This window comes from Chaetura pelagica, unplaced genomic scaffold, assembly GCF_000747805.2.
Source record: "Chaetura pelagica isolate M959 unplaced genomic scaffold, ChaPel_1.0 scaffold315, whole genome shotgun sequence".
Classification (NCBI taxonomy): domain Eukaryota; kingdom Metazoa; phylum Chordata; class Aves; order Apodiformes; family Apodidae; genus Chaetura; species Chaetura pelagica.
In genome coordinates this window covers 340,404-363,049 of record NW_009953187.1, presented here as the reverse complement: position 1 = coordinate 363,049, position 22,646 = coordinate 340,404, and the positions used below count along the sequence as shown (strand labels likewise).

General features: G+C 39.3%; 1 protein-coding gene across 1 annotated transcript in view; it reads left to right on the top strand.

Annotated features, from left to right (window-relative positions):
- Positions 1-22,646, top strand: part of ARID1B (AT rich interactive domain 1B (SWI1-like)) — a 304,313-nt gene that overhangs the window by 178,114 nt on the left and 103,553 nt on the right.

Below are 22,646 nucleotides of genomic sequence, written 5' to 3'. Positions count from 1 at the left end.
TTTTAAACATATAAGAGAAAGTTTATCCTACATGGCTTGGTTTGTAATAACATATTTAATGTTAAAAAAAAGATGCCTTTTCCCATCCAGAGAGACCCAGGCAGCATGCTGCTGAGGTCTTTAACATCCGTGCAGAGCTGATGGGAGGTAACATAGAAGCCTAGTGTAACACGGTATAATCTGTAGTCCTTGTCTAGCAGCATTCTGATGGGGAGAGAGAGGTTATGGAAAGGGACAGGGGAACTGCTGCTCACCCCCTCCAGTCTCAGGTGGGTGCAGGTCTCTGCAGCAGGCCTATGGAATCATAGAATCATTTTGGTTGGAAAAGACCTTTAAGATCATCAAGTCCAACTGTTAAGCCAGCACTGCCAACTCTACCACTAAACCATCTCCCTAAGCACCCGGCAGGATGCACCCACACATGGCATCTGCTTGGAATTTATTAACTTCTGACATGACAAATATATTTTCTTTTTTTTTTTTTTTTTCTGGTCTAAATCCTTCTGCCTTTTTTGTGGTTTGTGGCCTTTTACAGTCTTCTCCCTCTCTCTGGATTAGGGTGGACCCCTGCAATTAGGAAGGGAATGGGGCCCAGCCCTGCTTATTTGCAGATAGCATGAGCACCATGGGAAATTATCTTCTTCAACTGTGTGTTAGCAGTCAGCTATTCATCTGCTTCAGTGTAAGCACGTCAATGAGGATAAGGCTACTAACTTTTTTTTTAGTCTTCCCTAGTCCAAATTCCCTGCAAAGCATTATTTTCACTATTATGCCATATACAAAGCATCTGATGACTTTCAGCATGTTTTAACTATGAAATCAGCATGCAGTTTAGAGGATTTTATATTCCTGGAACAATAAATTTTAACACAGCCAGGAAAATAAAAATCACAGTAAAAGAGCAAAATATTTCTGGGAGTAAGTAATTTTTTAGTACCAAGGTTTACCAGTTAGAGGATTTGTCATTTTTATATATATTGTGTATATATTTGAGAGCATGTCTACATAACATGTAAATATATGTGAATACGTGTGTAACATGTAAAATTCATGTGTTACACGAACACGGGATCCTTACAGTTAATTTCTTACTGCATCAATTTCATATGCATCATGATGCATATGCCTGTCTGTCAGACAATATTAGTCTCTTCCGCTGTGCCCTAAGACGTACCTACAGTAGGTACAGATGGGAAGATTATCTTAAAACCCAATACATCTGAACTAAACACCTTGCTTATGATTAGCTGAAATGAATTATAAGAAAGAACAGTGTGTTAGTTCATAGTAGTTAATCTTTGTTACTTTTTGTTCATTATGTTGTTAGGTCAGTTGGAAAATACTAGTTCTCAATTTTTGCTTGGCTTATTGCTATTTCTTTACGTGTAAGTATCTGTAATTTAGATTCTGAGGTAAAAATAACTTTATTTTGTTACTGATAAAAGATGAAACATATTTGACTGACATTTTTTTTTTTTTTTTTTCTGGTCTAAATCCTTCTGCCTTTTTTGTGGTTTGTGGCCTTTTACAGTCTTCTCCCTCTCTCTGGATTAGGGTGGACCCCTGCAATTAGGAAGGGAATGGGGCCCAGCCCTGCTTATTTGCAGATAGCATGAGCACCATGGGAAATTATCTTCTTCAACTGTGTGTTAGCAGTCAGCTATTCATCTGCTTCAGTGTAAGCACGTCAATGAGGATAAGGCTACTAACTTTTTTTTTAGTCTTCCCTAGTCCAAATTCCCTGCAAAGCATTATTTTCACTATTATGCCATATACAAAGCATCTGATGACTTTCAGCATGTTTTAACTATGAAATCAGCATGCAGTTTAGAGGATTTTATATTCCTGGAACAATAAATTTTAACACAGCCAGGAAAATAAAAATCACAGTAAAAGAGCAAAATATTTCTGGGAGTAAGTAATTTTTTAGTACCAAGGTTTACCAGTTAGAGGATTTGTCATTTTTATATATATTGTGTATATATTTGAGAGCATGTCTACATAACATGTAAATATATGTGAATACGTGTGTAACATGTAAAATTCATGTGTTACACGAACACGGGATCCTTACAGTTAATTTCTTACTGCATCAATTTCATATGCATCATGATGCATATGCCTGTCTGTCAGACAATATTAGTCTCTTCCGCTGTGCCCTAAGACGTACCTACAGTAGGTACAGATGGGAAGATTATCTTAAAACCCAATACATCTGAACTAAACACCTTGCTTATGATTAGCTGAAATGAATTATAAGAAAGAACAGTGTGTTAGTTCATAGTAGTTAATCTTTGTTACTTTTTGTTCATTATGTTGTTAGGTCAGTTGGAAAATACTAGTTCTCAATTTTTGCTTGGCTTATTGCTATTTCTTTACGTGTAAGTATCTGTAATTTAGATTCTGAGGTAAAAATAACTTTATTTTGTTACTGATAAAAGATGAAACATATTTGACTGACATTGTTGGAAATAAGCGATAAGAAACTTTTAACAGATCTGTCAATCAAACCAGCAGTTTTATTTCTTGTATTATTAGCTCCTGAGGCTTTGCTGCATTGCGTGAGAGGTAATTTCTTACCGTAGGCTTTTCTTACTGTGCACTTGATGTACTTCTGGGGTGGGCGGTGAAAACTGTACATTTTATTTTGTTTTCAGTGTTTCAGTCATAAGGTTTTGATGGTCTCAGCTTGTTTCTTTAGTAGTTATGTCTGGGTATGATCTAAGGAATCTTGGAAACCCACTAAGGCAATGGGAAACAGAGGTCAGGAGAGAATGGAGTAATTTTTTACACTCAAAAACATGGGAGGTAGGAGTGGGACAAAACTATTCTTACAATGCTTTATGAAAGCACACCAACAACAAATCATGAGAATTTCAAAGCATCCTTTCCTTTTCATAGTTTTCCATCAGGGCTCTCTATACATTTTACAGCACTGCTTTAGGCTATTTGTGAAGCGTGTTACAGATTATGTGAGTTATGTTCATGGTGGGTTTTGATCCCTAGATCAATCCCAGTGATGGGAGTTTATTGAAGCCTCCAGTGGGTGAAACATGGGACAAGGCAGCAGAAGCTCCTTTGATAGTGCCTGGGTAGCTCTTTAGAAGAAGTAACAGTGTCATTCAAAGAACCTATTTGGGAACCACAGAGTGCAGTACTGGGGAGAGCCTTTTCCTTGTATCATCTAGCATGAACATGGATCTGGTATAGATTTTTATTCAGAAAGCGAGAGGGTATTATTCGTCTCCCACCCCATTTTTTCAAATAATTTGAAACAACATCAGCCCAGATCTCTTCAGCTTTGAATTTCAAATTATTCAACTATGTAAAAATGAATAGACACTGCTATGTCTAAATCCAGGCTCATGATTTCAGGGCTTTGATTCACACAGAAACCTCTGTGCTTGTGTAACTTTATGTAAATATGCACACACACACATACAAAATATACACATAATAAGAGTTTTCTTATACCTAGTGGAAAAAGACTTTTTGTGTTTCCTGAAAAAAAACAAACCCTAGTATAAAGTATAAGAGGCTAAGCCTAAGATTGGGGTAGAGATGTTATTCTGAACTGGTGAGAACAACTGTGAATTAGAAGAAATGCACAGGGAGAGTAAAAATAACAAATTGTTTCCAGGTAGCAGTACCATTTTAAAATTTGGAATTTAGATGATAGTGTGTTATCTTTCTATCCAGTGAGAGTGCTAAATTGTGAGTGGCTTTGCTTTATTCGTTAAAAAATGTATTTGTTGTTTTGTGTTGAACATATTTCAAAGATTACTAAGGGATTTGATATTTCCCAAATAATGCCCATAAGCAGTAGTTGCTGACTCATGACACAAAGCATTTTGGTGGGAGATTAAAGGGCAGTATGACCAGCATTGTATTTTTAGCTTCAAAAAAGATGTCCCAGCAATTCTAAGCAACAGGGCTCCAAGCCTGGGGAGCAGAGAATGCTGCTGTTTGGAGGTCTGAAATTTTGAGTTTTCATTTTCTTTAAATGTTTCAAAGGTAATAAAACACTTTCCAGGAGTCTAAATGAGATATAATGAATTTGATTTTAGAGGAAAGGGAATTTATTTCTGTGGTTGTTGCTTAATCAACATCTACTCTGCCACTTCACATCAGCTTCTGTCCTTTCCAAGTGAATTAGTTCTCTGGGCAGCACGTTAAGAGGAAGTGTATTGTTCTTGGCAGGGCACTTGAATTTCTAATTACAAGATTCCTGCCTTAATTGCAATTACCTGGACACCCAGGCAGGGTGAACTTTTGGAAAAGAATGTAATTAGTGCAGAAGAAACCTCGCTGCCAACAGCTTGTCTGGATATCTGCGCTAAGCAGAACCTTGATAAGTTCACATCTCTACAGACAAGCTATCAATCCATAGAGCTGCTACCCGCATGTTGTGCAAGTCTGTTGCAATGTGTATGATTATTTTATGGTCTTAGACACAAGCTGAAGTTAAAGACAACTGTTGGTTTTTCTGTTCCCACATGATTTTAGAGAGGGACTACTCTGAGAGCAATGTTTTTGTTTTTTTGTAGATGCTCACCAATGAGCTGTCAGATGCAGAGGTCTGAAATTTTGAGTTTTCATTTTCTTTAAATGTTTCAAAGGTAATAAAACACTTTCCAGGAGTCTAAATGAGATATAATGAATTTGATTTTAGAGGAAAGGGAATTTATTTCTGTGGTTGTTGCTTAATCAACATCTACTCTGCCACTTCACATCAGCTTCTGTCCTTTCCAAGTGAATTAGTTCTCTGGGCAGCACGTTAAGAGGAAGTGTATTGTTCTTGGCAGGGCACTTGAATTTCTAATTACAAGATTCCTGCCTTAATTGCAATTACCTGGACACCCAGGCAGGGTGAACTTTTGGAAAAGAATGTAATTAGTGCAGAAGAAACCTCGCTGCCAACAGCTTGTCTGGATATCTGCGCTAAGCAGAACCTTGATAAGTTCACATCTCTACAGACAAGCTATCAATCCATAGAGCTGCTACCCGCATGTTGTGCAAGTCTGTTGCAATGTGTATGATTATTTTATGGTCTTAGACACAAGCTGAAGTTAAAGACAACTGTTGGTTTTTCTGTTCCCACATGATTTTAGAGAGGGTGCCATTACAGAGCAATGTTTTTGTTTTTTTGTAGATGCTCACCAATGAGCTGTTCAGATGCAGAATTTGTTTAAATAAATGACAATAGTAAATTGTGGTCAGTGTGAGATAAATGAGGTGCATACAGAGTAATTTAATTCGAGTGAAAATAAACAAATTAGATTATTTCTTCCTAATAGTGTTTGTAGTGAGCCATTCTTTACATGCAACTACAAAAGCAAAATGTTGCCAGCCCAGAACAAATAATGCAAAACCACACTTTTGAGCAGAGGTGAAGCCATAGTGAGGACAGTTATGAATACATGATGTAGCATATCCTGATAATGAGCTAAAATCACTTGGTTTAAGGGCCTCCAGAAAGGTTTGCTTATTGTCAACTCCTTTGTGTTGACTCACAGGAAAATTAACCGTAATTGATGAAAAATAAGGGGAAAGAAATCAAGGAATTATTACTTTTTTAAAAATTGCTGAAAAACATCTTTCTGTAATGGCAACCTTTTAGTACTTCAGCTTTCAAATAATGTTGCTGATGAGGAGATTGAAAAACTTCTGATAAAACATTTTTTTGCACTGTGGATGGAGTGCTTTGGGGAGCTCTGTTTCTTTCCTACATCTCTTTTAATAAAAAAATAATAAATCACAAACCAAAAAGCAACATGGAAACATTGATCTGATTGATCCCTGTAAGGTCAGTGATGGACAGACTTTGTCTCCACAGTGGTAGCCAGTTGTAGCATGGCAGTGTCACTTACTGATGGACTGAAGGTAAGAGTAGCTCTTGGATAAGTACCTTCTGTTTGGATAAAGTTACAAAACTACTTTGTTCTTTCAAAAATGCAGTTAAGAGCACTTCAGATGAGCTGCTCAAATGCTAAACTCCTGAGCTCATGTACTGGTGAAAGGGTTGTGGCAGGATGGGTGGCGGTGGTGGAAAACGTTTCCAGTTGCTTTGAAATAATGCAGGGGTAGAGGAGATGAAGGCAGTGGGCTGATGAAGCCCTAGGGAATAGTTAACTGGTTTAAATTCAATTACTGGGCTGTTCAGGTTGTTAACAAGTATATCAATATGGTTTTTATTAGCAAAAGTTTTCCTGTCACATATGGTGTGGTTGACAGCAAGAACTTACTCTCAGCCAGCCTGATCACATAGACAGATGCCAGGGGTTGTTGCCCATCCCTCACTTCTTCTACCAAAACAGAAGTGAGAATACTAAAGGATTTGAAAGTTAATTCACAAGATTCAAAGTCAGCAAGCTTGATGGGCTTAATACTGGGGGTTTTACTTAGCTTTTAAATTTGGAATTTGTGAAGAAAAGGTGCTTTAAAAACTTTGTCTATCCCAGTGTTTTCATTATAATTTTTTCTCTCTTCCTGTTTAAATTTGGCTGCCCTCAGTCTTACCAGTTGTACCCTTTTGTTTTTTTGTTCTTTCTCAAGCATGTATTGTTGGAGAAAGTCACATTAGAAAGGTTTTGAGTTTTTTCCTTTCTGTTCTAGCCAGACTCATAGAGGTTCATATGCCTCTTATGCTGGAAAATAATACACACAAATTAGTGTTGAGCAGAATATTCGATAGAGTGAGTGATACTCATGCACACAGGCAGATGCAAGTTTCTAAAACAAGTTGTGATTTTCAGGTGCTGATGTGAAAACACTATGAAGAAGTCTTTTCTTTTCAGGCATCTTGGAACACTTGGAAAATTTAGTACTTTTATGAGATCTCAGTCACTAGTAATTTTGAAATGCCTTGGCAAGAGGCATGATAACAAACATATTTTTAACATCAGATAAGCAGTTTTTGCTTGTCCTTTGAACATGGATATGGAAGAGACACCTAGATGTATTAAAAGCATAATATAAAAAGAATCCTATTTGTCTCTGTAGGATTTCTTTCATATTTTCATTTTGGTGGTCTTATAACCATAGCACTGAAAGAGCTGCAGGGGTAGATATAGCTACCCTCCCTCATTGTTACAACTAATCTGAATTCACTAGATGAGAGGTCAGTGACAACTAGCCATGGCCATGGCTTCTGCAGACTAGCATCAGCTGAGTTGTTAACATGGTCTTGCTTGGTGTCTTCATGCAAGAAAGCAAAACTCTTTTTTAAGAGTTATTTTTGCATTTTTAATGCGCATGTTTGCTGGTAATAAGGGGCACAATTCTTTTTCCCCCTCCATCTTCCCCTAGAAACAAGCACAGGTTATCTTTTGGTTTCTTTACTGTTAATATTTTTATGCCCTTACTGCATCTCCTTCTGTACTACTAAACATACTTCCTTGTACCTTTATTTGCAAAAAAGCATGTAGTGTATTTCAGTGTTGAGGACCACTGGAATAAAAGGAAATTAGCAGCTGCTTTATTATACACATGACAATGGGTGGATGAAAAAGCAGTACTTGTATCTGGTAATTTTGCTGTTTCCTAAAAAGGTATATTAAGGCACAGATTCAAAAAATTGAAAATGAATCTGGGTAGTCTGATACTTCTTAGTTATAGCATATCTTAGTATTTCTGGCTAGAGTCACAGTGCAAGCAATACTGAAGTACTAGGAAGTACCAAAAGCTTTCTTGGAATCAAGTAGTGAATCCCTTCAACTTCCCAGTTGCTCAGAGTGAGCAAAAGGCCATTTCTTCAGAGGATGCACAGAGACTGTTTGTCCTAGGATGACTGCTAGTTTTGCATCTAGGCTAGAATACATCTCCTAATGTGTGTATCTGTGTGTTGCTAAAGTGAACAGAGTAGACATTATGATTTGCACTTTGATTTCTTTTGTTTTGAATTCAAAGGCCATCCCTAATTGATGGAGGTTTCCTTTACAATGCACCTATTTTCAAATCCATCATGCAGAGCTTGTGCTGCCCCTTGCCTTCGTGGATGCGATGGTCTTTGACCCAGAGCTGGTAAATGAACCCTGCAGGGAAGTCATTAGGGGATTGGAACGGTTGCAGTGGAGGGACCAAGGGTCAAACCATTACCTCCCTGTAGGACCGTTGAGTTAAATTGGACTTCTTGCTTTTGGGAAGCAGGTCAAGTGTCAGGGACAGCTGAAGTGGTCAGGTACAAACCAATACAGATCATGGACACAGTTTGGGGGTTTTTAGCTTGAAAAGGTTAAGACTGAGTGGGATGGTTTTAGTCTAATGGTTCTTTCTTTGTTACTCTCCTCTTTTCTACCTTTTAAAAAACAAAATTAAAAACCTTAGAAGTCAACGGGAGCCAACACTCTGACATTAATGTTATACTTGTGATCTTTTGGCACATTCACAATTTTTTAGAGTAGTCAGTTCAACTGTTTGTCTTTCTTTGTGGTTTTCTTTGATTGAAAAATAAAAAATGGTATTTTGTAGTAAGAAAATCCCTCCATAATTCTTATGAGAAATGTGCCTCCTGCTCTTTTTTCCCTTCCTCAACTATGCTTTGCATAAGTTTTTTGTGCTCTTCAAAAATGTAAAATGACCTTTTTCAGACTGTACAAAATAAGTTATTTCCTCCTCCTACAGGAAAAATACCCCAGTAGTGAATCTATGGCAACGAAAGATACTGCTGAATATGAGAAAGTAGTTAATTATTTAGTTTAGAAATCTGAAGACCTTGAAACACTTTTATAATGTTTTATATCATTCCAATTGTGTAACTATGTAAAATAAGTTTTAAGATATCAAAAATGCCAAAAAGCCATGGATGTCATGCTACTGAATTACAACCACAAGCACTGAAGAACAGAACAGATTGTACAAAAAAAGAAAGAAGAAAAAAAAAAAGAAGAAAAAAAAAAAGAAGAAAAAAAAAAAGAAGAAAAAAAAAAAGAAGAAAAAAAAAAAGAAGAAAAAAAAAAAGAAGAAAAAAAAAAAGAAGAAAAAAAAAAAGAAGAAAAAAAAAAAGAAGAAAAAAAAAAAGAAGAAAAAAAAAAAGAAGAAAAAAAAAAAGAAGAAAAAAAAAAAGAAGAAAAAAAAAAAGAAGAAAAAAAAAAAGAAGAAAAAAAAAAGAAGAAGGATCAGTTGGGGAAGCCTGCAACTTCAAAGTGCTGCAGAGACCCCTTGGAAAAATCCTTCTCCTTGGCTTTTTCCGTTGTCATTCATAGCACACAGTACTTAGTAGGTTTAAGTCACTTTCTGACATTTTTAAGGAATCCTTTCCTTCTGAAATAATTTACAAGACAAGAATTAACTCAAATGCATGTCTGAGTGGGTGGGCTGAAACCTGGGTCTTCTTTTGAAATCAGTGGCAGAGAAGTGTTTCTACAGAAGTAGATGTATTTTGATCAGGGAAGATAAATTAATTGCAACATGTCTGATAGGTAAGTACTACTTTGACTGGGGTATCCTGCTCCCAGAAATGCCCATACTTGAGATCTATAAGTCAAGAAGACATGGAGATCTCAAAAAGCCAACATGAAACTATTCAGTCTCCAGCTGCAGAAGGGCAGATTATGTGAGGAGAACTGTGCTAGATTCACAAGAGGCCTGCCTCGTGGTTGGTGATTCACCAAGCAAGCTGTCTTCCCAGTTTGCCTGTGGGTAAGGAGGAACAAAAATGTTAAATTTTTTGCGTCTCTCTTTTAATATAGTTTATTATGCCACCCCTCTTAGCTTTTAATTTTCTGAAGTTTTCTTGTACTTAATGATGATTGATCAGTAAGAAGGAAATGAGAAAACCTGAGTGAGTAAGAAAGAGGTCGTATTTTTTCAGACAAAAATTCCCTTTCTGCAGGATGTCCAGTGGGTTCGCGTTGCTGCCTGCAGCAGGGTCTTTTGAGGCTGTGCAGCCCTAAGCACACTGGCACACAGATAACCTGCTCCTTAGTTGATGAGGCTCTCAGGCCCCCGTGTTGCTGAGCCTGCTCCCCACTGCCAGTAGTGCCATGGGTATCTGCCCTGCAGTTGGAAATGCAGGTGTGTGGCGGCATTTTGGTGAGGCTGTTGCCAGCCGAGATGGCACCAGTGCACAGCTGGAGGCCCAAAGCAAGATGGTGGGGAGCTGGGGAGACTTGGCACAGGGAGGAGTCTAGAAATAGAGAAGCATCTCCATTTCAGTCCTTGCAGAGGGGATTACAGCCTGCCCCATGCCCTGACATCACCTTGCCTACTGATTCAGAGAGACTGAAGAACTGAGCAGCTGGAAAATATTATCCTTATGCCAGCTCCTTCCCCTTCCAGCAGCTCTTTCCCCTCAAGCAGGCTGATGCCCGTAAGTACACCGTTCCTGGTGTGTAGTAAGAAAGCACTTCCCTAGCACCTTTGGTGGTGTGTCTGTAGAAGCCAGCTAAATAGGGTCAGGAATTTGGAAAAAAGCTCTCTGTGTACCAGCCTGGGAGAGGCTGCTGTCTTCCCGCCAGGGTGAGCTGTGCTGAGGACGCACACACAGCACGGCTGGCTGCCCCAAGGACAAACCTTGCACAGAGGCAAAAGGCAGACGCTGGCAGCCTCCAAAAGTTAAATAGGGAGACTGTTCATTCACAAAGGCTGTTCCATCAACTTCTGATGTGGATGGTGATGAATGGTGTGTAATGAAGGGCTGCACAGCTGAGAGAAACAGTGCTTTTGAACATGGCTTTTCTGCTGTAGCACATCAGGACTAACAACCCAACTTCCTTTGATAGCAGGTGATAGGATAGGAAGCAAACTGGAAGGAAAATGAGTTTCTTGAGCTTCTCATAGAAAGCGTACAAGGCACCACGCTTTTGCATGTCAGTCATGCAAATTGCTTTGAAGGTGAGAATTCAAGATAGCATGGATTATACTGCTGATAATATTTGTCAAATTTTAACCGACTAGGTAGATAGATATGACTTTTTAATGGACCAGTACATTAGGGTTTAGTACAGTTCACAGGAGGGATCAGTGGTTTGGCGTTTTTCAGCAGGTGAGTAATTATATTCTCTACTACTTCTCTCGTGTTGGAAGGGATGGTGACCAAGCAGTGTTATTCTCACTGCCGGATATCTCCTGGTATCCCATGTATAACGTAAGGCCTCGTATTTTACCTTTAATTTATGATGGTATTTCCGAGGTCATCAACCTTTGACCTTTCTTTGCATCTTTATTTTTCTTTTTTAATTCCAGTGTAATAAATATAAAATAAAAATATTATGGTGATAGCATTGCTGGTCTCTAAATTTCCCCTAATCTGGAAAGTTCTGCATATGCAACCTGAAATCAGAATGCACTACATGATAGTGTTAATTTACTTAAACTACTTCTAGTTGTACACAGAGATCATTTTTCACTCATTTATACGGGTGTGAATGAAGATAGATGGTTAGGTTATGGGAAGGGGAGAGGTGAGGTATTTTCACTTGGCTGTTTGTTAACTTCTGACAGGAGGTGAAGGACCAGCACTTGAGATCTGAACAACTTTTCCCTCCCTTCTTGCACATTTGTACCCCTGGAGTCACTGGTACTGCCCACTCTCTGTTCCGAAATTCAGTAACAAAAGAAAGTTAACACTAAATGTCAGTTTATAATTGCAATAATGATCACACAGCTGTGCTTTCCTAGTTGTATAACGCATGTCAGGATCAGTTTAGGAGCTCAGCCTCATTTCCTGGCCAGATGTAGTTCTGGTGACCATTATTACAGTAGGAAGGCTCTCCTCATTCATTACGGCTACAGCCTGAAGAAGGCCTGCATGGCATTACACAGACAGGCACAGAAGGCTGTTGCAGCTCTGGGTTAGCTGCACCGAAGCTTTCAGCCAGTGCAGGAAGCGCGCGTGGGTACGTATGGGTGGGGTGGCTGCAGACAGCATGAGCAGTTCAGGCACATGTGCCCCTAAAAATAATAAGAAAAAATAACTTAGGTGTGCCTTTCTTTCTTAAGAAATATTGTCTTTATTTATGAGCATGTGAAATTCTGAGGACGAGCTCTTACACTTAAATGAACCTGCAAGCAGCCCATAGAAAAGCAAGTGCCTGCAGCGCTAATAATGAGAACTGACAAGGCGATCCTGCTGTGTTTATTTATGACCTTCTGCCTTTGTTAGCTCTTGTGAGAAATTCTTCTCTAACCATAACAATATTGCTGGAGCTTGGCACTGTGCTGAGGAATCCTACGGTGCCCCGAGGCCGCTCACTGGCACGGGTACAGCTCGCAACAGATTGGCACGGTTGTTGAAATTTTCACATGTTTTCCCTTTATTTATTTCTTTACTTAATTCACAAGGCTGTTTGTTCCTTTGGTACATTTGTTTGTTCTGACAAGCACTCCTCAGAAGTGTTCTATGACTTTATGACAATCCCAGTTTACGGATTTACTTTTTCCTCTTGTTTTGGTGGTCTTTCTAATGCGTGACACAGAGAATGAAATGAGCTTTGGTTTGATAGTTTTATCAGGTAGATCTTCTTAGAAATTGTGCGGTAGGTAGGAGGTTTTTTAAAGACAGCAGTGTATAAATACTAGCCCTGTTTGTAGTCTTCAGTATAGAAGACTGCAAACAGGGAACTGAAACAAGTGCTCTGGCAACACTGCAGGAAAGCAGCAGCGACATTACAAGCCATGCAGCAAAACTTTCATCAGGTTAAGAAACGTATTTTTCTTGAGCTGTAGCTCTTGCAAATCATGCCTTGACACAGATGGCTGTTTTTGCAGAATCACGGAGTGGTTTGGGTTGGAAGGGACCTGAAAGATCATCTAGTTCCAACCCTGCATGGGCAGGGGCACCTCCCACTTGACCAGGTTACTCCAAGACCCATCCAACCTGGCCTTAAACACTCCAGGGTCGGGAGAGCCTCAATTTCTCTGGGCAACCTTTGCCAGTGTCTCACTACCCTCACACTAAAGAATTTCTTCCTAATATCTAAATCTACCCTCTCCCAGTTTGAAACTGTTCCCCCTCATCCTGTCATTACAAGGGACACTACAAAAATTCCCTCCTCAGCTTTCCTGTAAGCCCCCTTCAGGTACTGGTAGGCAATATCAACCTCCTCCCTTCAAGACAAGGAACATTTTTGAGGAAAAACCTATTGAAAGCTTTATCCAAAAGATTTTAGTTCTCCCTGTCTTCTCTATGATAAGAAGAAGCTGCAACTTTGAAGCATGCTCAGACACTCAGACCCACAGAAAGCTGAATTCTGCAACTTACCATGGAACTCTCTCCTTTCTATGATGAATTAATTAAGGAACAATAGTAACTAGTATATTGGGTTTTTTTGTGGAGATTGCATCGTCTGCATGGTTTAACACTTGCATAGTGACTCTTGAATGTTTCTCCTCTTTCGCTGGTTTTCAAGAGGGCACCTAAAATTATGAACCTGTTGGATAAAGATTAGCTTTGCTAATGGATGCTTGTGGCATCCATGTCATTATCTTAGCCTTGAGATACCTCTTCCTGTCCCAAAGGCAATTTAAGCCATGGATGGGACAGCATTCTTAGCAGTAGACAGGGGAGGGTAATAGCCTTTCAGAATTTTTTCTTAAAACTTAATTGGAGCACTATAAGTTACCCTTCCTACTAGGGTAATCAATACATTATTTCAAAAGAAATCTGAGGCTGAGACACTTTTCTAGGATTTCAAAAACCTTTTGAAATTTATATAGAGGTTTCTGAAACATGAGTTCTACACAAGTCTGTTAAAGCCATATCATCTCAAAATATCACGTTCCCTTGCTGCTGAATTATTTTGCACAATAACATGCCCAACCAGCACTGCATTACTGTGAGAAGATGTGAATTCCAGAACCTGGAGTTATGAGGGAGTCTGGTTCTAGCTGGCATGTGCTTGAAATTATCTGAAAGTTTATTTTCTGCTTTAGTACTGTCTTGGATTTCATTTCCCAGCCTTTTCCCAGGTTACTGAGAAATAAAGAGGTAGGAGGGGTTGAATGAATAGCTCTTCAAGTGTAATTGTTTGAGTTTGCTGCTGTGGCCCATAAGCCACAGAAAGGAGTAAGCAGTTTGTGTGCATGGTGGGGCATCTGGAGAAAGCAGAATCAGAATGATTTGTGCTGTAGTGGGTTGTCAAACTGCTCACCACTGAGGTTGCATTGGGTTCAGAAAAAGGAAAGAGAAACAAAGAAGGAAGAGGATAAGAGATTCTTGCATGTTGCTGAGAGAATGAGCCTGGATTGGTAAATTCAGCTGAATTCACTGTGGTGAACATTACAACACTCATTTCTGCCTGATGCCCCCGTATAACACTGCATATCCAGTTTATTCCAGTTTTATTAAATAATATTTAATCAACTGATTAATATTGTTCTCTGAGGCAAGTCACCTTATTCAACTGCTTTAAAAGGAACCCTTTCTAACACTGATCACTCTTTTTGGTGTATACATTTTTCTGCTCCTTTCAGCTTCTGATTCAACAGGAAGAGATGGAAAGTTATTTGAACCCTTATGTTTTTGAAGTTTTAAGATGTGTCTGTGGCTTATTTACCATCTCATTGAATTGTGGTATGTGGTTACAGGGTGTTGTGGGAGAAAGAAGAAAGAGACTCAGTGTGATGCATGCACAAGCCTAAGCTAATGAAAAACTGTGTTTTGTAGATCCTTATTCCCACGGTAACCTTCTGGGGCATCCTCTTTAACAAACCGTAACTCTACAAAGGGTATTAATGTGCCAAAAAAAAAAAATTTTAAAAAAAATTAAAATGAAGTGCTGTAGATCAAAGCTTTTAAACCTTGGGCCTACAGGTGGGTAGGTTCATCAGTTGTTTAAGCCCTTTATCGTGGTCCACACATGGGTAGCCTTGGGCTGTCAGGACAGCTCAGCTTGTTATCAACTTGCCTAATCTACTGTGGGATGAAAAAGATCTGCTTTCAGTGGCCAGTGGGTGATTGATTGTTGGACCAACACTTCTGTTCTCTCAACTGCAGCCTCCAAATCAGATAGTACTCTAGGTCCAAACTTCTTAACAGCATGGCTGATGCATTCTGAATGCCATGTGGGGTAGTCTGAGACATGTGTTAATGTATAATTGCAGAATAGGTGTGTTGTGACTCAGGATATGTCTGTAGTAGTATACAGTAAGGATATTCAACCCTGTGAGGTTGTGTGGTCATGTTTAAATTGATTCTCCTACGTGAGCTACCCTACATAGACCTATTGAGAATCTCTGCACTGCAAACCTGTGTGGGTGTACTGCAGGGTAGACATGGTGTTAATTTTACCACATTTCATGTTATGGTGTTCTGAAGTAGTATTTGCTCCTTTTTGCTTCAGCCACACCTGCAAAGTCTTAGGTTTTTTAATATGTAATCTCAAGATAGATGGTCTACGTCTGACAGAACATGCAGCAAATTTCCAGAAGTATGGTAGCCATAGTAAATGGAATAAAGGGAGTAAGCAATACTTTCTAATGGATATTGCTGCTGTTCATACTAAAATTCTAGGTCTCTTTCAGATCTGTTGACCTGTATGTTCTTTTGTGAATGTCTTGTTCTTGCTTCTCATATGCTTTTGCTCAAATCCATGTTTGTCTTGTGGTTCAGTACTCCTCTACTTGCTTAGTTGGTCTGATTTTCTTTCATCAGCTGTGAAAGTAGAACAAGTAGGTAATGGGAGGGGGAATAGCAGGCTCATCTTGGTTTCCTGGTGGCTTTGTGATGCTGGATTCAACATGGCCAGAAGCACAGCTAGGGGTGCAGGTTGGGCTGGTGAACAAGGGAGTCACCCAGTGGCCATTCAGATTCTAAGTTTGCTGTGGAGAGGGAGGAGGACAGTAGCAAAGTAGCAAGCTCCAGAGACCTTGAAAGGTTCTGGATCAGTGCATGTTTTCCTTCAGTCAGCTTCTTCTCTGTTTTGTCCTGCCAGCTTATTCCGTCTTCTCCCTGGGGGGATTAGCTGCAGGCTTACACGATCTAGAAACTGGTTGTAGTCCAAAGACAAGCAAAAGAAGGTGGTTGTTAAGTCTGACCTCACTTTTTATGAAATAAAAAAATATTAAAAAATCAAGTTTAAAGGAACGGATTTCCTTGGTGCTGAGGAAACTATGGATGCAAGTACAAGTACATTTGTGCTACAAGTGTAGCAAGTGTTACTGTTTTTTCTCTTCTGGAGACTTACTGTTTATTTTCAATATAAAAAAGTATTGCTGTCAGACAAGCTGTGTGTTTTACCTGTTTACAGTCCTTATTAGACTTTATCGATTTGCTTTGATACTGCATGGATCATTATTATTTATAGTTTCATACAGGAGGCAGTGTTTGTAAACTAGCAGCATTTTATGCCATTAGGAGATTTCTTGATGCAGCTGGAGCCCCCTTCCCATTAATTGTCAGGGAGCTCCAGATCCTGTCATGAGTGGCACTCAGCATGTGCAGGGAGTGTGCCGTTGTCTGGGCTTTCGTCTGGTTACTCAAAGCTACAGTGTCAGTTTTGAATTTCTAATTGCCCTAAGTTGTTTTTACTGTAAAGCTCTTGTCTGGACAAGCAAATAAGACCTCATTGTGGATCAGGTTCAGCACAGAAGCGTGACTATATCTGTCTCTAGCAACTTCTCTCATGTTCTGTTCTTGGACACCTATATCCACGTGTTAACAGTTTTCAGTCAAGGTAGTCTTACAAACATAGAATCCTTTGCTTGTTAAACAAATGTAGTAAGAAATTATTCTTTCTTTAAATTAACTGGGAATTGAATGTGACAGTGAGATGCCATATTCAGCAGAACTAAATTATATTCCTCGTTAGGCTGACAGTCCTGCCTAGGCAGCTAGAAAGGCTGCTTGCATCTCTTGACCCATGTAGGCTGTACTGTGTTGCAGGGATGTTCACTGCCAATGAAAGCAGAAGCCCGTGGGCACATGTGCGAGGAGTGGTGCCTTCACCCACAGCCTCTCCTGTGCAGTCTGTGTAGTCAGGTCCTTAATCTGACATCCGAGCGATTGGCACTGTAACAACTCATTGTGTACACTTTGGTGTTCATAATGTAGAACGAGGAGTTACCTAAAAAAGGAAAGGAGGGGGGAAAAAAAGGTGTTACTATTTGTATGGTTTGGACTCTGCAGCATGTCTACTTAAGATCCCTTGCATTTCACAGATGAAATGTTTTCATTAAGTGTTTCGAGAAAAACCCAAGTCAGTTAAAGTGAGCAGCAGAATTCATACCAGCTTTAGTGAACTGGTTAAAAAAATAAAAAGCGAACCTTCCTTTGCTCTTTCCCCACTCTCAGCAAGTGTTTATTTATTAGGACACTTTCCTTAGGAACAATACTTTCTGTCCACTTTTAATCATGGGGATTTTTTAAAACTGGGAATGAATTTCGTACCCAAACTACAAGTAAGAACTGTCCAAAGCAGTCATTTGCTTACCAATTAGGTAGTAAGCTATGACTTGAATCTGTTTTTCCAAGTTGGCTTTTTGTAAATAATTTCTTGAAGAAAGAGTTCCTTAGGTTTAAAAGATGGCAGCACTAGCGTTGTTTGCTTACGCTTTGCTTATGCATTGCTTGCTTATGCTTTTTCTCAGTCGCTTGAGTGAATGTAAGGCTTTTGGGAAAACTATTTTGCATCCTCAGGGGCTTCCCTGTTTAACTTCTCAGAGAACGTATTCAGTACTGATTGAAATCCTTGCAACACGATTTAGTAACTGAGTTATTTTGGGAAACGTGAGGTCTGCAGAATGAAGGAAATTCATTTCACCAGCAAGTGATGCTTTGCCACTAAATTTAGTGCAAGAAGCTAGTGTTTTTATCATGTACGTAGAATTTCCTTCATCTAGAGGATTGCATGAATAGTTTACCACATAGAAGTTAAAGTTAAGAATTTGTTTAAAAACACTAAAACATCTAATAAGTGGAATAAAGTAAGACTGAAAAGTATCATAACTAACTAAAAAGTACCTCTACCCAACAGTTGTCTAAGTTTGGGTCTATTTTGCAAGTAAGTTTTTAGTAGGAAACAAATCCCCTCCTTAAGTAGCATGTTCTGAGGCAGAGTTGTGCCCATCAATAAAAATCAAGCTTTTTCCTCAGGTTTGAAGTAGAAGTGGTCTTGTCTAGTTTTCTTTCTCCAGACCGTGATTTGACAAGATTTGGAGAATGAACCTTGTTTTCTGTTCCTGAATTCTTTTCAGTAAGGGGTGTAAAAGGCACTTTGGCAAAAATGTAACAGCAGCCATGCTGTCTGCTGTTAAAGAAGAATTTTTAAGGATGTGTATTAGGTATGTTTGAGGATCACAGTAATAGCTGGTGTGGAAGGAAGACATGAATGTAGGGCTATCAGCTTTTGAAAATTATTTTCCTTGTGGTCACCATTGCTGCTGTGCCCATGTGTTTTTCTGGTTGCGCAGGCGATGGGGAGGCTGTTAGCTCGCTCACTGCCTTGACAATGTGACCAGCAGGGCCTTTGGAAGACTTCTTGAAACATGCTATTATAGGCTGCTTTGTGATGAAAAGAGGTCTTACAAATATCTTGAAATTTAAGCAGAGCTATTGAGGCTTTTTCCTTTGTGTGCGTATGTGTGTTTGTCAGCCAAATCATTTGTTCAAAGTTAATCTCAATTACAGAGCATATTGTTCATAATCCCCTATGGCTCCAAAACAATAGCAGAGTGTATGTCTGCTTCAATATATATTTACATACTTACATATAAAATATGTTTGCCTTTAAATATAATTTTAGTTCTAAAGCAGTGATTCATGTTAAAGAGATGGATATTTCATTCAGGATCCTGTTTTTTTGAGCAGTACCATCCTCCAGCCTAATAAAAATACAGCAGGAAGGCCTGAATGGAGTGAGCTGGGCTTTGATCCTGCAGCCAGTCGGTTGTTTCAGCATGTAGTGCTGGGATTCGTACTAGCAAAACGGATGGTAGGGTAGAGTCTGGGGTTTTCAGGTTCTTGGAGACCGGGTGGGTTCGTATGCCTTTAATTTTAATATCAATAGAATACCTCTGTTCCTCCTCGCTGAGCGAAAAGGAACTGGTAGGTGATAGTTGGGAAGTTTAAGTAAATCCCAGGTCGTGTATGCTCCACACAATCCTTGCAAGAGAGCCCCGGGTTGCAATAACCTGTCAGTGAATTTATGATGCAATTTAGCAGCATAGAAGCTAGGCTAACAAGGTGTTATGTACATTCTAGACCTGCTCCACACTCTCCTTTTTTACTGATTTCAGAGAAGGTACTATTAGTTTTCCAACTGTAGGTATTTAACAAGTAAAATCTTGTTTTATGTCTGCTGGGAGCGCTCTTGAGCAAAAGCAGCAACAGTGTAAAGTGTTTGCAGTGTAAATTTTTTCTCCATGGTGAATGCTGTAATCCTGTCACACTCTGTGTGTGTTATTGAGTTACTTAGTCTCCTCTTTACCATTTAGTCCTTGAATAGGTTAACATTATAATATTGTAAACAAGTGTTTGTGGGGTTTTTTTGTCCTGTGCTCTCTTTGTAAGTAACTTTGTGTTTCCTGGCTATATAGAAGCAGTTTGCTTCTTTCTACCTCTTGCTGGCTGCGTTGCAATAGTAAATTGGTGTGCTGTTTCAAGAGTAGCTCTCCTGTCAGCCTGATAAGATCATACCACCAGGAAGGCATAACATTATAATCCGAAGCACAATGTGATCCCGTTCATTTTAGTTCTTGTACTTTTCAGAGGGACAAGAATAAAGGTTTGCATGGGTGGAAGGTCAGGTTGGAAGTGAAGATAGTCAGACATAAAACACTTTGCTGAAAGAGATAAATCCTGTGCAGGGACATCTGAGTTTGTAATCGAGGTATTATTTAGAAATGAACTTTGAAAGCTGGTTGGGATGTCCTGAATAATACAGGATGTAAAGCTGGTGTAGACAATACAGAATTGTGATATGGGTTCATGACAAGGGAAGATAAAATACTTTATACTTCATTTTTTCTTACATTTAGTGCCATATTTGAAAATATAATCATAACAGTACCATAGACAAGAATAATAAGATTACATAAAACACATCTGTAAAGCAAGAAATTTCTGGTAATTCTAGACTTGCTACATTTTAGTGGAAGAAATGAGTGTTTTCCAGAAAAAAAGCCTCTGAAAAGAGGCAAAATTTAAGGCATGCCTTAGGATGTGGGGACTTCAGCCCCTTAAAAGAATCCCTGCAATTACCTAACCTGCCAACTTTCCAAGAAGATAAATGGAAGCACTGTAGCTTGAAGGTGCCTTGGTTTGAATGAGATGCAGTAAGGTCTCTCTGTTCTTTACAGGCATCATAGATCTGATAGTACTTATAAAAGAAGAATATAGTTGGTGCCCTGCTGTCTAAATTGTCCTCTAGAGGAGTATTAGTTACAGAGCTTCTTTGTTAACTAGGCTGTATGCTTAAACCACTGTGAATTTCTCTTATTAGTAGGCTTTTTAATAGCTTTACATATGGATATCCTAAGTAAATGCAAGCATATCCATGTAATTTATGTATATAATGTGTACTTGTACAGTATTTTATATATAAATAAATGTTTGTGATGTGAAATTACACGACTTCATTACTGTTCTGTTACACTGAGGTAAAAGCAGGCATTAAAATACTGATAATAGGAGAGCAGTAAGTCAACTTCTGCTCTTTCTGTCCGGGTGCTTCACATAAAGTCTTTCTCTTCCATCTCTTTAATTTCCCAATTAGCTTTTGTGGATAACAGAGGTGTTTCTAAAGCCTTTATGTGCTGCAGGTTTCCCAGTTGCTAGCCTACTTGGGCTTTCTACCTTAGAAGACTAGATAAGGCCACAAAGTGTATGTTAACAAAAAAATGCAAAGTAGTGACCTGCGAGCCACCCAGCACAGAACAGCTCATATTTCTTATTTTAGCTCTGTGTGACACAAGCTTAAGGTTGTGTGGCACAGGCCAGGCATCTAGATAGGCAGTAGCGTTTCATGCCATCCTCATTATCAGCTTTCTGGATGGGTCTGATGGGTGAATGCTACCATAGCACTCTTAGCAGATGAGTTGGTTGTGAAGTTCCCCGGCCCAGGTAGGAAATCCCAGTGCTAATGGCAGGGAGCAGACAGCACCACAGCTGTGCTGAGGCTGCCTGGCTGCTCCCTCAGAGCAAACTGGGGCAGGGCGGCATGGCTTCAGTCTTCAAACAGACTGGCGTCATGCAAGCTTTTCTCTTGCTTTTCCGTATTTGTGAAGGACTTACATCAGGTTGATGAGGAAATTCCTAGAAAGTGGGCACTTGAGGAAATGCCTGGGACTAGTCAGTCACTCTTCCTCTCTGTGGGAGGCTGGAGAAGTCAGATGCCACCTCATGGGAAAAGCAAACTTCCTTCTCCCCACCTTCTTCCCCACAAGTGCTTGGAGAGCCAGGGAGGTGCTCAGGTTGGGGAGTGGTCAGGTTTTGACTTGGTCTCTGAACAACAGATTATTTCATCATGGACAGTGCTAATTGGTTAATGAATATTCATTAGTGGCATGTATGTTATTTAAGTATTTGGTGGCTCACTGAAACAAATGAAAGGTAAACATAAACCCCTGTGTTTTCTGTATCTTCGGTCATTTGGGCGTCTTTATGATTTTTATGCAGAATTTGTGTTCCTTTAGTAGAATAGGCTCTGTTCTGCTATATTTGGTTTTCAGGAGTTTATTATATGCTTTTCAGCAGCATTTGTTTCACCAGCACTTCCTGCAGCATTTGTTACATGTCACGACAGCAACGATTTGATTCCATTTAGAAGAATATCCTATTATGTATGGAAAAGCAGTAATTGCTTACCTGTTTGCCACATTCTGCTGTGAAAAATCTCTAACGTTGCACTATACAGTATCACAAGGTGTTATTTCATGTCTATATTTCCTACAGTTAATAGCTTTGAAAAAGAAACAAAATAATCTATTACACATTTCACAATCAAACTTCCATTTGTAGGAATTTGGAAGTCTAGTCTTGAGTGAATGCAGAGTCCACACGTAGATTGAAGCTGCAAACTTAATTCTTGCCTTTTATATACCTAATGGAATACGCATGCAATTTTGTGCTTGTTAGAGAAAGCAAAATTAATCTGTGGTGAGAGTTGTTGTGCCTGAAGTATTTGTGGAAATCCATTGGAAATAAAGTTTGCAAGTTGCCCGTCAGACACCTTAGTCGGCTGCCTTGTGTTTACTACCTTTATGCACAAGGAGGAATAACTTGTAGCATTCTAGGTGGCTTCTAATGTATTATATTGGTGTTTAAACTGTTAATCCTGCTCTTTCTGTGCCTTGAAAATCTGTCTATATCCATCTGTTAGGGGAGACAGGCTGCCAGCCTCCCATGTAATGAAGGTGGTCAGCATCAGGCCGCACTGTTGCTCTAAATACATACACCACTTTGCATTTCACCCAAGTTCTGAAAATTCTAAAAATAACTTTCTTAAGAAAATTAAAATTAGGCAACAGTAAGACTTTTCTTCCTGAGCTCTCTGCACAGGTAGCACCCAGATTTTTTGGTGCTGCTAAGACAACATGTTTTGTTGTCTGCAGTGCAACCACTTGCATGAGCCAGGCAAGTGAAGTCAGTATCAGCAAAAGTAACATACTGTCATCCCAGTTATTGGAAGCCCCAAATTCCATTTAATGACCTGGTTTATCTGTGAGGTAGCTCTCTGCCTCTTCTTTGCATCTTAATTCACTAACAGAAA